This window comes from Typopeltis vanoorti, chromosome 10 (genome assembly GCF_054136105.1).
Source record: "Typopeltis vanoorti isolate ZY-2024b chromosome 10, IOZ_Tvanoo_1.0, whole genome shotgun sequence".
NCBI classification, from domain to species: Eukaryota; Metazoa; Arthropoda; class Arachnida; order Uropygi; family Thelyphonidae; genus Typopeltis; species Typopeltis vanoorti.
Genome location: NC_143558.1, coordinates 44,095,566 through 44,109,492, shown reverse-complemented (window position 1 = coordinate 44,109,492; position 13,927 = coordinate 44,095,566). Strand labels below are relative to the sequence as shown.

Here is a 13,927-nt window from a genome sequence, read left to right as displayed (position 1 = left end):
ACCCACTACAGGGTGAAGGCCTCTCCCATTGCAGGAGGGTTGGATCTACTTCTCCCATGGTGAAAAAGTCCATCTTGGAAGAGTGTTCATTCACTTGTATGAATGACTGTATGAAGGTGAAAGACAATCATAAACATCCATGCCTAGGTGGGATTCGAACCTGCAGCCTCTTGGCTGGAGAGCGGATACGCTAATCACTTGGCCAACCAGGCTGGCTGTAGTAAGATAAATATTTTTAAAACACATGTCCCCACCCCTTGTGATATACAATCCTTTGTATTTTTGATTTTATAGTACAGAATCTCAAAAGAGTGATAACTTCTGGTCTAAATGCTACATATTCTGCCCCCTAGCTTTTTTATATCATTGCAGTTCATTTCAGACAAAATCCGAAATAAGTGATTAGGTGTGTGTAAAGAATTGGCACTCCACCTTTGTTTTGATATCTGTTTAAAAGAAAATACTTTTTTACTTAAACATGATTTTTTTCCATACTAGTTTAAAACAAATATTCAGATTTACCTCAATTGATGAGTTTAATGTTGGGTTGATTATAATACCATTATCAAGTACATCACTATTGTTTATTCAGGTATGAATAAGGGAATATATATATATATATATATATTTATATATATATATATATATATATATCTCATCTCATCTTCCTTTTACCCTCTTTTATCTTGCAGTATTGAGGATTTATTAATCATCGGACCTGAAACTGTTCTCAGGATAAGATGGTCAGCCCTATGCCCCAGTGTATTCTATGTCTGTAGTGCTGAGTTCTCAAGGTCGGTTTGCCTGCTTTGTGGGATGAAAACCCCCGGATAAACTGGGGAAAAAACCCTACCGTTCATGCCCAATACCGGCTAACTTGGCTATGGCTGAGGAAGATCCTTCAGCTCCTCATGTCTCCAACGGGAATCGAACCTAGGACAATCCTTCCCAAGGCATATGGTTGCGAAGCACACAGCCACTAGGTTAACTGTGCGGACATACATAAACACATATATACATGAGGGGGCTAATTTTTTTTTTTTTTTTTTTTTTTAAAAGTTGGTACATCTGTTATAAGCATACAATGTAAGATTGCAAAAAAGCTAAAGTGTTGTCTGTATCTTGAAATGGATAAAATTGAGTATCATGCGGTTATAAAATTCTTTGTAAAAGAAGGTTTAATGCCAAAAGAAATTCATTTGAAGTTTATAAAAGTTTATGGGCACTCTTCTTCTTCATTTTCGACAATTAAGAAATGGGCTGCCAAGTTTAAACATGGCTGTACCAACCTTGAAGATGATCCACGTGAAGGACATCCAGAAAGTGTAACAACACCAGAAATCATTGATCAAGTGCATGATATGGTATCGGATGACCGGCGAGTCAAAGTGCGTGAAATTGCTGAGACTATAGGCATTTCAAAAGAACTTATAGGATATATTTTGCGTGAAGAATTACATATGAAAAAGCTTTGCGCAAGATGAGTGCTGCGCTTGCTCACAGCAGATCAAAAACACACTCGCATGAAAATCTCTGAACACTGCTTGGAGCGTTTTAACAAGAATAAAACTGATTTTGTGCATCGATTTATTACTATGGATGCGCCTTGGATTCACTATTACACACCAGAATCCAAACAGTGGACAGAAGCCAGTTGTTCAGCGCCAAAGAAGACAAAGTCTTCTCATCGGTGTTTTGGGATGCTAAAGGCATTTTGTTTATTAATTATATTGAAAAGGGTAAAACAGTAAAAAACAGAAACAATTAGTGAGAAAAGACCTGGTTTGCAGAAGAAGAAAATCATCTTTCATCAGGACAATGCACCTTCCCACAAAGGTGTTTTGGCAATGGGAAAATTAAGGGATCTGCAGTATGAATTGTTGAAACATCCATCATATTCCCCATATTTGACTCCCGCTGACTTCTATCTCTTCCCAAAACTAAAACTCTTCTCACTGGTCAGCATTTTTCTTCAAATCAAGAGGTAATTGCAGCTGTAGAGGGGTATTTTGCAGATCTTACTGAGAACTACTACAGGTATGTGATAATGGTGCTGGATCATCACTGGAATAAATGTATTAATCTTGTGGGAGATTATGTTGAAAAATGAAAATAATTTTGAAATTATAAATTCCTTTTTTCATTGTTAGGCCAAGAACTTTTCAGACCATCACAGAAATATGCATATGACACAATTCATGGAGATAAAACATTAAATGAAGGTAGCCAAGTTGATCTGTTATGTGCGAAATAGTATATACCAGATGGTTAATGAATCTCATCTTCAAAAACAAGTTTGCTTTTGTATTGCCAGAACTGTTTTCTCGGTCTTCCTCTGTGTACATTAGTTGGTCTGTAAAGAGCAAGAGTGCTGAATGTAGGTGAATGTCCAATTTGGTGTCCCAATCACCTCAGCTGACTTTTCTGAATTGCTTCTATTAGGGACTTTGCTGACCTTCTTCAGGAATGACAGTATTAGGAATGCGATTTTACCATATGTATCGTAATGCTGATGAAAGACATGTTGCCCCAAAGTTATTGATAGTATTAACTGCTCATTGATTACTGATGTTCCATGTCTGGTTACCATATGTAAATGATTATTAGTTTTAGCACATCATCATCTACAAAGCAGAGACTGCATGTGGATTTGTCTTGCCAAATCTTTGAAAGTTATTTCATATTAATTTCCTGAGAGTCTGAATACATAATCAAGGATAATAATAAAAAGATATGGTGCCATAGAATCTCTCTGAAGAACTCCAGCAGAAATAAGAAAGCTCTCAATCATACCTCCATTAACTGTTACTCTTGCATGGTAATTCTGATATGGTTCTGTTATTGCTTTGACTTCTCAAAGGTATGTCATAACTGAGAATTCTGAACATTATTTGTCTATTAATTGAATCAGTAATCAGTTGATTAAGGCTTTATTGGTACAAGAACAGCAAAGGGCATACTGTGCCAAACCAAAAATTGAATCAGAGGAGTTTGAGAAATCTGTGAGATTTAATATTATAGTTGGGATTGGTTGTAGCTAGAGCTGTATTACAGATATTTAGTAGTTGATTCTAAAGCACTTTCATCCATGTTTAATAACCTCTGCTGTTATACCATCCAATCCAGGTGCTTTCTAAAATCAAATATATATTTATATATATTGTGTATGTCTGTCTGCATGCATGTGCTTCTGAATTTTTCAAAGGGTAGATATCAGATAGAAGAATATCTGTCCTTTGTTTGGAAAATTTGGATTCAATTTTTTTTCTATTTTTTTTTATTTAGTATTAAAAAAAAGTACAAATCAAAATCTTGTAAATTTAAGAAGGTATTAGCTTATCCAGAATGGAGTTTTACAAATATTGCATAGTTGGTAATGGTGATTACTGTCTTTATTATGGAGATATTAATGATATCTCCATTGAATGTACTTACATTCAATGGAGACAGGAATGTAAGACAGGGGACATGCAGGGTAGTGAAATTGCAATTTGCGTAAATGGCACTGAAAAGCTAATTGAAGATATGAAAGTGTAGTTAGTAAAAATGATGCAAGAGATTAAACATATGAGGAATGAACTGAGGAGAATTATGGATTTGCATCAGAATGTGAAGAAGAATGGGACAGAATCTTTAAAAGAAATATTGAATGATTTGAGAGTGGCAATGTATGAAGATTCGATGATAAGAGTTGTGGTGAGTGAAAAGGTGCACATGGTCTGTTTTCCTGGAGGCAAAATGAGCAAAGTGGTTGAAGCATTGGATAAAAGGAGTATGTGAACAAAAGAGTTGGTAGTGATAGTTGGCATGAATGATTTGACTGGTAACAAGAAGAATGTAAGCAGGCATATCATGAGGCTGTCAAGCAGAGCAAAAGATAACAGTGGGTTAGCTAAGGTAGTCAGCATGATGCCCAGGTATGATAATGATCAGTTGAGAAGGCAGTCGAAGATTATGAGTGGTATGCTAGCAGAGTTGTATGAGAAGAAAGGAGTTCATTTAGTGAATGTGTGGGATGTATTTGAGGATCAGATAGAGCGGTATAAAAGAGATGAGCTACATTTGAATGGATTTGGTGTGAGTCAGTTGGAGAAACTGTTGCTGCAAGAGAGAATGAATGAAATGAATGTATGACCTGAGGAAGCAAGAGGTGTGGAAGAGCACGAGGATAAGGAAGGCAAATTTGTGATGCAGAGGTGAGTGAAGAGAATAAAAGAGAGAAGGAACACAGAGTGGACATGAAAATGGGGAGGAGATCAGGGTGGACAGAGGGACACCTCATGAAAAATGTAGATGATGGTTTCAGGAGTAGATGTTTGAGTGTGCAAGAAAGAATTAAGACAGTCAAGGATGTGGGGGTGACATTTAGGTCTGGAGAGGGGTGTAATATCAGTGATGATAGACAAGAATGGGTAGGGGAGATTGTGGAGTCATGTCTGATAAGTGGGGATAGTGGGACTTGTTATGGAAACAGAAATGAGCTAATGTGTATGTTTACAAATGCTAGAAGTATTTGAAACAAGGAGACTGAAATTGTAGCACTGATAGAGTTAATTCACCCAAAAGTTCACATAAGTGAGATGGTTGAACAGATAACATTCTAATAGGAATAGAGATGGAGGGATATGTAGTCTTTCATGAAGACAGACAAAGCAGAAAGGGAGGAGGAGGTGGACCCATTTAGGACAGAGATGCAAATACTGACTGGTTTTGAAGCAGTATGGTGTGAAGTAGAGGTGGACAGGATGAAATGTTAAGTAGGGTTTCTCTTTAGACTTGGTAATGTGGAAGGTGCTGAGAAGGAAATGTTTAGACAAATTGGTCTAAACATGGTAATAAGAAAAGGGTGATCATTATGGGCAATTTCAATTATGATAATATAGACCGGAATGAAAAGGCAGCATCAGGAACCAAAGCAAATGAATTTCTTGAGTTTTTAAGGGATAACTACCTTAAGTAGTATGTAACAGAGGCTACACATGGATCCGAGGATCTTGGATTTCGCATTTTCCTCAAGTTGGTGAAAGTGACCATGAAGTCCTGATATGATTGGCCATCACCCAAGTGATCACTTGGGTGATGGCCAATCATATCAGGACTTTTGTGAGAAAGAGTTATATGTGGAACTATAAGACAGGTGATTATGGCAAACTCAGGAGGCAGCTTGTAGTGATATCATGAAATGAGGAATTGCATGGGAAGGAAATCAATGCTGCTTGGTCTCTACTTAGGTGGTATCTGGCAGAGGCAATGACTGAGTGTATTCCAAACTTAGGAGATTAAATAAGGTAGGTGTAAAATGAGGCAGCACAAGATGAGTAGAGATTATCATTTATAGGAGTACAAAGAGAAAGCAATGAAGGTTACTCGTTTAGTAAGGGTAGCAAAAATACAGTATGAGCAACAGTTAGCAAATGACACTAAAAGAAATCCTAGGGAGTTTTTTCGATATGTGGCCAACAGAAGGAAGACTGATTATGGGATGATGATGTTAGTCACTAATAATGGGAGAATGCTAAACACTGAAGAGAATATAATAGAGGAGTTAAATGAGCAGTTATTTAAGTATTCCATCCTTGTGATTGTAACATAATGCAGAACTTGAGAGCAGTGGAAATGGGGGAGGAACCACTGTTATACCCTGATAAGTTGGAACATTAGATATTTCATCTTATCATGGTATAACAGAGCGAACACACAATAAGAAACATTATAACATGCTTGTCTCTAGGTATCATAATACTGCTTTGTAGATAAATCAAATATTTCAACAAGGGATCACTCACTAGTTAGTATAAATAATAGTGGAAGTGTAAACATTTAACATTTTGTTAGAGCAATAAGTACTAGAAGTTACAGAATGATTTGCACAAATTCTAAAGGGGATATAAGTCCAAAGGTCAGGGAGCAGTAACGCAAGGGGAGCGGTTTGCCCCGGGCATTCGCGTGCCTACAGTGCACGAAAAACGTAGCGGAGAAAGCTGGACGCTGTGACATCAACCTACGTGAAAGTGCTAGGTGGACACTGCAGAGTGCGAGAATCGCCGGGAACCAAGGCGAAATATAAGGGTCAAGCACCCCCCACACAAGGCTTTTTTGTTCCTGATCTCCTGGTGCTGGTGTCACGGTGTTATGATCGGGTGAAAGGCAGCAGCGCCTCCACTCCGGAGGGTTTTGATAGAGGCATCGGCAGAACTAGAAGGTCGTATCTCCACGGAAAGAGTATGCCCGGCCGCCCACAGAAAGCCAGATAGGAACCCATGGCTATTTCGATTAAGGAGAGACAGATTCCTGAAGACCTCTTAATGTGATGCAGTTCAAGATAGATAAGTAGACTTTATAGTATTTGTCAACTATGAATGAAAGGATTTGTACCGTGCTGTGAATCTAAGGATGGAACATTAATAATATTATATAGAACTGAACTGTAGTGATCCTGAGAAATTACCATATATTTACTGTCTCCTACTGTGATCGAATTATGTTATGTGTTTAAAGAGGTTATGATAAAGTTCAGAGTAAAGAATTGCTATTCATGACACGATTTCAAAAGATATAGATGCTATTATATGTTTAAAGAGGTTATGATAAATTTCAGTGTAAAGAATAGCTATTAATGACAAGATTGTAAAAGATACAGATGCTATTTTGAGTGGTTTGATTGAAACTGAATTAGAAAAGAATTATTGAGATATGCATAATTCATCATCAAATTCCTGATGTACTCTCAAAAGGTGTACAGGATATGATAGTACTACATGAAAAATTTACATCATTACTAACTTCCTATCTACAATTTTCCTCCAAATCAGTCTGTCACTTGTCAAGACTCCAATATTATCATTATCAGATCTTATATTTCTATTGTCTAAGGCACATTGTAGCGTATCAATCCAGCTATATCTTGGTCTTCCTCTGGGTCGTTTTCCTGCCAACCTGGCAGAGAACACTTGTTTGGCTAATCTTTCCTCGCCCATTCTGTTTAAGTGACCATACCACCTGAGATTAGCTCTGCTAATGCATTCCTGGATGCTGACAATGTCAAGTTCTTTCCTAATATCCTCGTTTTTAATATGATATTGCCGTTGATGCCATCTGTTCATTCCTCTAATCTTTCTCAGGACTCTCATATCTGCGGTCTCTAGTCTTTGATCAAGTGTTTTACTTCTGACCCAGCTCTCAGATCCATAAGTTAAAACTGGTTTGAGCACTGTCTTGTATACAGCTAATTTAGTGTTACAACTAATTTCTCTCTTATTCCATATGAATTTATTCAATTGATTTGTACCATACCAGCTTTATTGATTCTGTTGTCTATTTCCATATTTAATTTACCATCTTCACTAAAAATCGTGCCTAAGTAGCTGAAATGTTTTACTTGTTCCACAGGTTCCCCGTTCACAACACAGTTGACATTTTCAACAATTCTACCTATTTTCATTGTCTTTTTAATGCTGACCTTCATACCATATCTATTACAACAGTTATTCAATTTAGTCAGGGACTCTTACAAACTTGTAGCGGATTTATTTAGAAGTATAACATCGTCCGCATAAAGCAAAGAGCTGACATTAATATCTCCATTTCTGATATCATATTTAATACCACTTTCCTTCATAATGTGATCCATATAGATAATGAATAACAGAGGGGATAATGTACATCCTTGTTTCACACCAGATTTAACATTAAACCATCTTCCTATACTTCCTTCAATTCTAACTGCTGAATTACAACTCAAATAAAGACTAAGTATTGCTTGATATAATGCCCCATTGACACCATATAACTGTAGCGTATTGAATAGCTTCTCTCTTGGCATCTTGTCATATGCCTTTTCCAGATCGACAAAACTTAAATACAGATCTTTGTTATATTCCCATGATTTCTCAACTATTTGTCGTAAAGTGAAGATCTGATCCTGATAGCCTCTATCTGGCATGAATCCAGCTTGTTGTTCACCAAGCTTTTTTTCCACAATTCTTCTCAACCATTTCTCAAGTATGCTTGCATAGATCTTGCCAGAAACACTCAGTAGGGAAATACCTCTGTAATTCTCACATTCACTTTTATTTCCATTTTTATATATCGGTACTATTAGAGCTCTACTCCAATCATCGGGAATTCTTCCCTCTGTCCAGGCTTTCTGTACTATGCAATGCAGCCACTGTAAGACTTTTATACCGCATACTTCACCATTTCTGGTCGAATATCATCTACTCCTGCTGCCTTTTCATGTTTCAAGCCTTTCATGGCTTTTTCTACTTCAAGTATGGATATGTATTCCTGCCTGTATGACTGTCGAGTGTTTTTTACCACTGTGCTATCACTGCTTGTTTCATTTAGCAATTTTTCAAAGTAATTACTCCATACTTCAAGGATATCTTTTTCTCCTGTTTTCATGTCACCATTATCATCTCTAACTCCTTTTACAGCACTCTTTCCTCCATTTCTAAGCTTCTTGAACAACCTCCAGAATATCTTACCACCTTCTTGATATTTATTTTCTATATTCTTGCCAAAGTCCTCCCATTACTTTTGTTTAGCTAGTTTTACACATTGTTTAGCTTTCTTACATTTCTTACATTTGTTCTGTATTCTCTGAGAGCACAAGCTGACTTATTTGCCAGGAACTTTTGATATGCTTTCTTTTCCTTTACTGCCTCTTTAACTTCCTGTGTCCACCATGGAGTTCTGATTTTTCTATCCTTGCAGACAACCTCACCACATGCTTCTCTGGTTGAATCAGTCAGGGTTTTCTTCAAGGCTAGCCACTGAATCTTCAAGGTTTGGTTGCTGTTCTCAAACTCTTTCATTTTCTCTTCAATAGTCTTTGTGTATTTTAGTCTATCTACAGTTCACATCTGAGAGCTGCTCAACTTTTATTCGCTTTAAAACTTTCTTACATGTTATTCTTTTTAATATGAAATTCAATTTTATCCTGCTCAAGACTAAATAGTGATCACTTCCAATTTCAAATCCTCTGTACACTCTGGTGTCCTACACCAGGGAGAAAACATCACTTTCAACAATAACATAGTCAATGAGACTTTCTTATTCCTTGCCTCTTCTCTCCATGTGAATTTGTGCACATTTTTATGTTGAACATGGTGTTAGTAATAACCAGTCCATGTCCCGAGCAGAAATCCAACAGGTATTTGCCATTGTTATTAGCTTTGCTCTTTTCTCCAAATTTTCCCAAAATATTTTTGTATGTCTGACAATCATTTCCTACTCTGCTATTTAGATCCCCAACAAGGACCAACTTTTCCTTTTTCATTATGTCAGTTGCTTTTTCTAAAGCATTAAAAAATTCCTCCACTTTTACCTTAGTAGAACCTTTTGTGGGACCATAGGCACAAATAAGTCTCATTGTCCAATTCCCCATTCTGATATTTGCCCACATCACTCTACTTGAGACTGCCTGCCATTCAAGAAGATTAGCCTCGTATTTTGTGTTGAATACTATGGCTACTCCTTCTTTTCCTTGTCATTTCCTGAATATAACATTTTGTATTTATTGTTCAGAAAGATCTCACCAGTTTTTGTCTTTTTGTTTCAGTCACTCCTATTATGTATCTGGTTCTTATCTAATTCCTCAGCTAGCTCCATTTCTTTGCCATTCAGGCTTCTTATGTTGATAGTACCGATCTTCAACTCTGGTGATGTTGAGTTGGGGTATGCTTTCAGATTTGTTCCAGTAGCTGTGTTTTCGCTGTTCGCCCTGGTTCTCTGGCGAAAAGAACGGGGGGCCTTGTTTAACTGGGCGACGCCCCAGCCGGCATGAAATTTTGTCATGTTGTACCATCATTTTCTATATTGGTTTAAGCCAATAAGAATTCAATTTGGTCGGCTAAATCCCAAATTGCCAGCCCATCCTCGTTCGCTCAGTATCCAGGTAGATACCCAACAGGGTGCACCACGAGAAGTTGGACATTAAGTCAGAAGCCCTGGTAGGTTCTCCGCATTCCTTTAAAAGGCTGTGTGGAGGTCTCCTCTCAGTTATACAGCTTTGACTCTTAAGCACTCTGTTATGCATAATTTAGGTGTTTTAATGTTGATAAGATTTATACTGAAAAAATTAACAATGGTCAGTCTGTGTATCCTTGTGATATTGGAATGTTTTAATGTTAACCTGTCTGTCAGGAACTCTCTTAGATTGAGATTTAAGTTTACATGTACTGTATGTATATAATTATAGTATCTAATAAACCTTGCTTTTAAATACAATTAAGTCTATCTGTGATTTTGGAATCCGATGCACCGCTTATAAAAACTAACACGAACCTAGGCGGGAAATTAGAAGGAAGAGATTTTGGCCACGTCTGCAAAGGTCAAGGTATCATTTGAACACTATCTAGAGATCGCCTCTTGATTGATATTATTATTTAATCTAAAAGCACTACGTGGCACAGCGAAAAAATAAATTTCTTAGTGTTTTGCGAGAGGTTTATCTCAGATACTCTGATAATCTGGTGTTGGCTCGACCCTAGGGCAATTCCAACAGGGGTACCACGTGATACCTGAGAAAGAGTTGAATGAGAATTTGAATAAAAGACTAAAAGAGTAATTATATTAGGGATATGGACACAACACCACTGATGGTGAGTGAGCAGGAGATATATAAGGAATTGAGTAACTTGATGTGAACAAGGCCATGGGACTTGATGATATCACCGTGTGTCTTGAGGGAATATTCCAGGGAGTTAACAACAGCTTTAACTTACATTTTTAACACGAGTCTTAAATTAGCCTATATCCCAAAGGAGTGGAAACGGGTGATAAGACTAAGGCTTCACATTATAGGCCAATCTGCTTGTCTGGAGTTGTGGTCAAAGTGTTGGAGAAGCTAGTGAGGACAAGGATTTGGTGGACAGCAGTAGAATTCTCTTTAATGGACAGCATGGGTTTGCTAAAGGAAGATCATGTTTTAGCAATTTACTTGTTATAACAAGGTGGCGAATATATTAAACAAAGGGGATGCATATATAGTAGTATATTTAGATTTTGCAAAGGCTTTTGATAGATTGTTACTTGACAAACTAGTGTAGTTAAATTGGAACAGATGAGGTTGGATAGTAGATTAATGTGTTGGATTGGAGATTGCCTCTGATAGGTATCAGCAGGTTGTACGTGTGTGTGGGGGGGGGGGGGGTGAGTGATATCCCAGAAGAGGAAAGTCACTAATGGTGTGCCCCAGGGGTTTGTTTTGGGGCCATAATTGTTGAATATCTATGTAAATGACATTGGAAAGGGCTTGAATGGTGATATACAGTTGTTTGCAGTTGGGGAGAGTTATGAGAAGCAGAGTAGATGTTGTTGCTTTGCAAGAGGGTGTAAATAGGCTGCATTGTTTCATCCCCACACATTCACCCATTTCACTGAATGAGCGAGTGTGTGGGATGTCAGTTTAATGTTACAAAGTGTAAGGTTTTAAAATTTGGGAAGCAAAGATGGGATGCAAGGTATAGGATTAGTGGAGATATTTTAGAGGAGTTGAAAGTAATGAAAGATCTGGGAGTTATGTGGATAGGGACCTGAAATTTTGTGGACATTTTGCTAAAATTGTGAGGACAACACAGCTGATTATGGGAATGATGTGGGAACACTCGCATGTAGAAGTTTGGATGTTTTGATTCATTGTACAAGACTTTAATCAGACCTCATATGGATTACTGCATACAGATTTGGTCACGAGGTTTCAAAAGGATGATGAGATGTTGGAGAGGATTCAGAGATGATTGACTAAGTCGGTTTCTGGTCTTTGGAATATGGAATATGAGGACATATTGCTAGAATGCAAATTACAGAGCTTGGTGGATAGAAGGAAGAGGGTCGATATGATCAAAAATTTTGTAAGGAGTAATTACCAGATTAATGTGGATGAGATTTTTCATAGTGTATCTGGAAACAGGGTGAACAAGACGCCATGCCTGGAAGCTGTATAAGGTGGGTGTGAGGAAGGGGATGAGTAGTAGATTTTTTGCATGCAGAGTGGTGGGTGATTGGAATGCATTCCCTGAGAGTGTGGTGAGTGCAGTGACAGTGAATGCATTTAAGTTGAGGTACAATAAGCTGTGCATGTGAGAGTGAGACCTCCCGCTTTGAATCTCTTGACTCCGGGGAAGTCTGTTGATGATAATGCATTGAATTTTTTAAGGGCCTTTTCAACTGAAGGTATGTTCGCCAGTCCTGTGTAAAGATGACCGTTTTTTCCTCCAGAAAATCAGGTTTTTATTCTTGCAAATAGGCAGGCCAGCAAGAGGCTACACGCGATTGTGACAGATATAATACATAATACAGTTAGGATTACCTATTCCATCAGAGTATAAGTTAGCTTTCTAAGAAGCCAAGTTACTTTTCAGAGACAGACCATTGAGCCTAACATGAGCCTAAGGAGAAGATACCTTATGTGATATTTAGACAAGAGGCTTTTCAGTTTACAAGCCATTGCTTTTGAGGTGGCATAATAATCAAGAGCTATTTATTATAATTGAGATAGTTTATTAATCCTGAACTATTTATTAGAGTTTTTAAAGTGAAAATAAGTTAGTCAGCCTTGTACAAGGCCTTGTACTGAAAAGTTCTTGGCCTCGACCATAGATGGCAACACTATCTGCAGGATTTTTTTTTTTCCAAGTTGGTACATCTGTCGTAAGCATCCATGTGAAATTGCAAGTCATTCTATCAAGTAGTTTGTTTTATACAGCTGTCTGAAGCAAAAGTGTTGTCTGTATTCCTTGAAATGGTTAAAATTGAGTATCGTGCAGTTATAAAATTCATTGTAAAAGAAGGTTTAATGCCAAAAGAAATTCATATGAAGTTCATAAAAGTTTATGGGCACTCTTCTCCTTTGTTTTCAACAATTAAGAAATGGGCTGTCGAGTTTAAACAAGGCCGTACCAGCCTTGAAGATGATCCACGTGAAGGATGTCCAAAAAGTGTAACAATACCAGAAATCATTGATCAAGTGCACGATATGGTATTGGATGACTGGCGAGTCAAAGCGCATTAAATTGCTGAGACTCTAGGCATTTCAAAAGAACATGTAGGATATATTTTGAGTGAAGAATTGCATATGAAAAAGCTTTGTGCAAGATGGATACTATGCTTGCTCACAGCAGATGAGCAATAAAACTAATTTTGTGCATCAATTTATTACTATGGATGAGACTTGGATTCACCATTACACACCAGAATCCAAACAGCAGTCAAAACAGTAGACAGAAGCCAGTTGTTCAGTGCCAAAGAAGACAAAGTCAGTTCAATCAGCAAGAAAGGTCATGGCATCAGCGTTTCAGGATGCTAAAGCCATTTTGTTTATTAATTATCTAAAAGGGTAAAACAATAACCCTGGAATATTATTCTGATCTTTCAACCAGACTAGACAAAAAAAATTTGTGAGAAAAGACCCAGTTTGCAGAAGAAAAAAATCATCTTTCATCAGGACAATGTACCTGCCCACAAAAGTGTTTTGGCAATGGGAAAATTAAGGGATCAGCACTATAAATTGTTGGAACATCCACCCTATTCCCCAGATTTGGCTCCCTCTGACTTCTATCTCTTCCCAAAACTAAAACTCTTCCTTGCTGGTCAGCTTTTTTCTTAGAATCAAGAGATGATTGCAGCTGTAGAGGGGTATTTTGCAGATCTTACTGAGAACCACTACAGGGATAGAATAATGGTGCTGGGGCATCACTGGAATAAATGTATTAGTCTTAAGGGAGATTATGTTGAAAAATAAAAATAATTTGAAATTATAAATTCGTTTTTCATTGTTAGGCTGAGACCAGTTCAGACCACCCTCGTATGTCAGCAGGAGGACTTTTCTTCCCAGAAATTTGGTGGTTCTTCCTTCTACAAACTATACAAAAATATCTGCTATTTATGCCAACTATACATATTGGTTTTCTGTTAAAAAAAAAGA

The 13,927-nt window shown here is 37.4% G+C and overlaps 1 protein-coding gene across 1 annotated transcript in view; it reads left to right on the top strand.

The window, feature by feature from the left end:
- Nucleotides 1-13,927, top strand: part of LOC150102372 (uncharacterized) — a 211,795-nt gene that overhangs the window by 39,421 nt on the left and 158,447 nt on the right. The window lies entirely within an intron of this gene.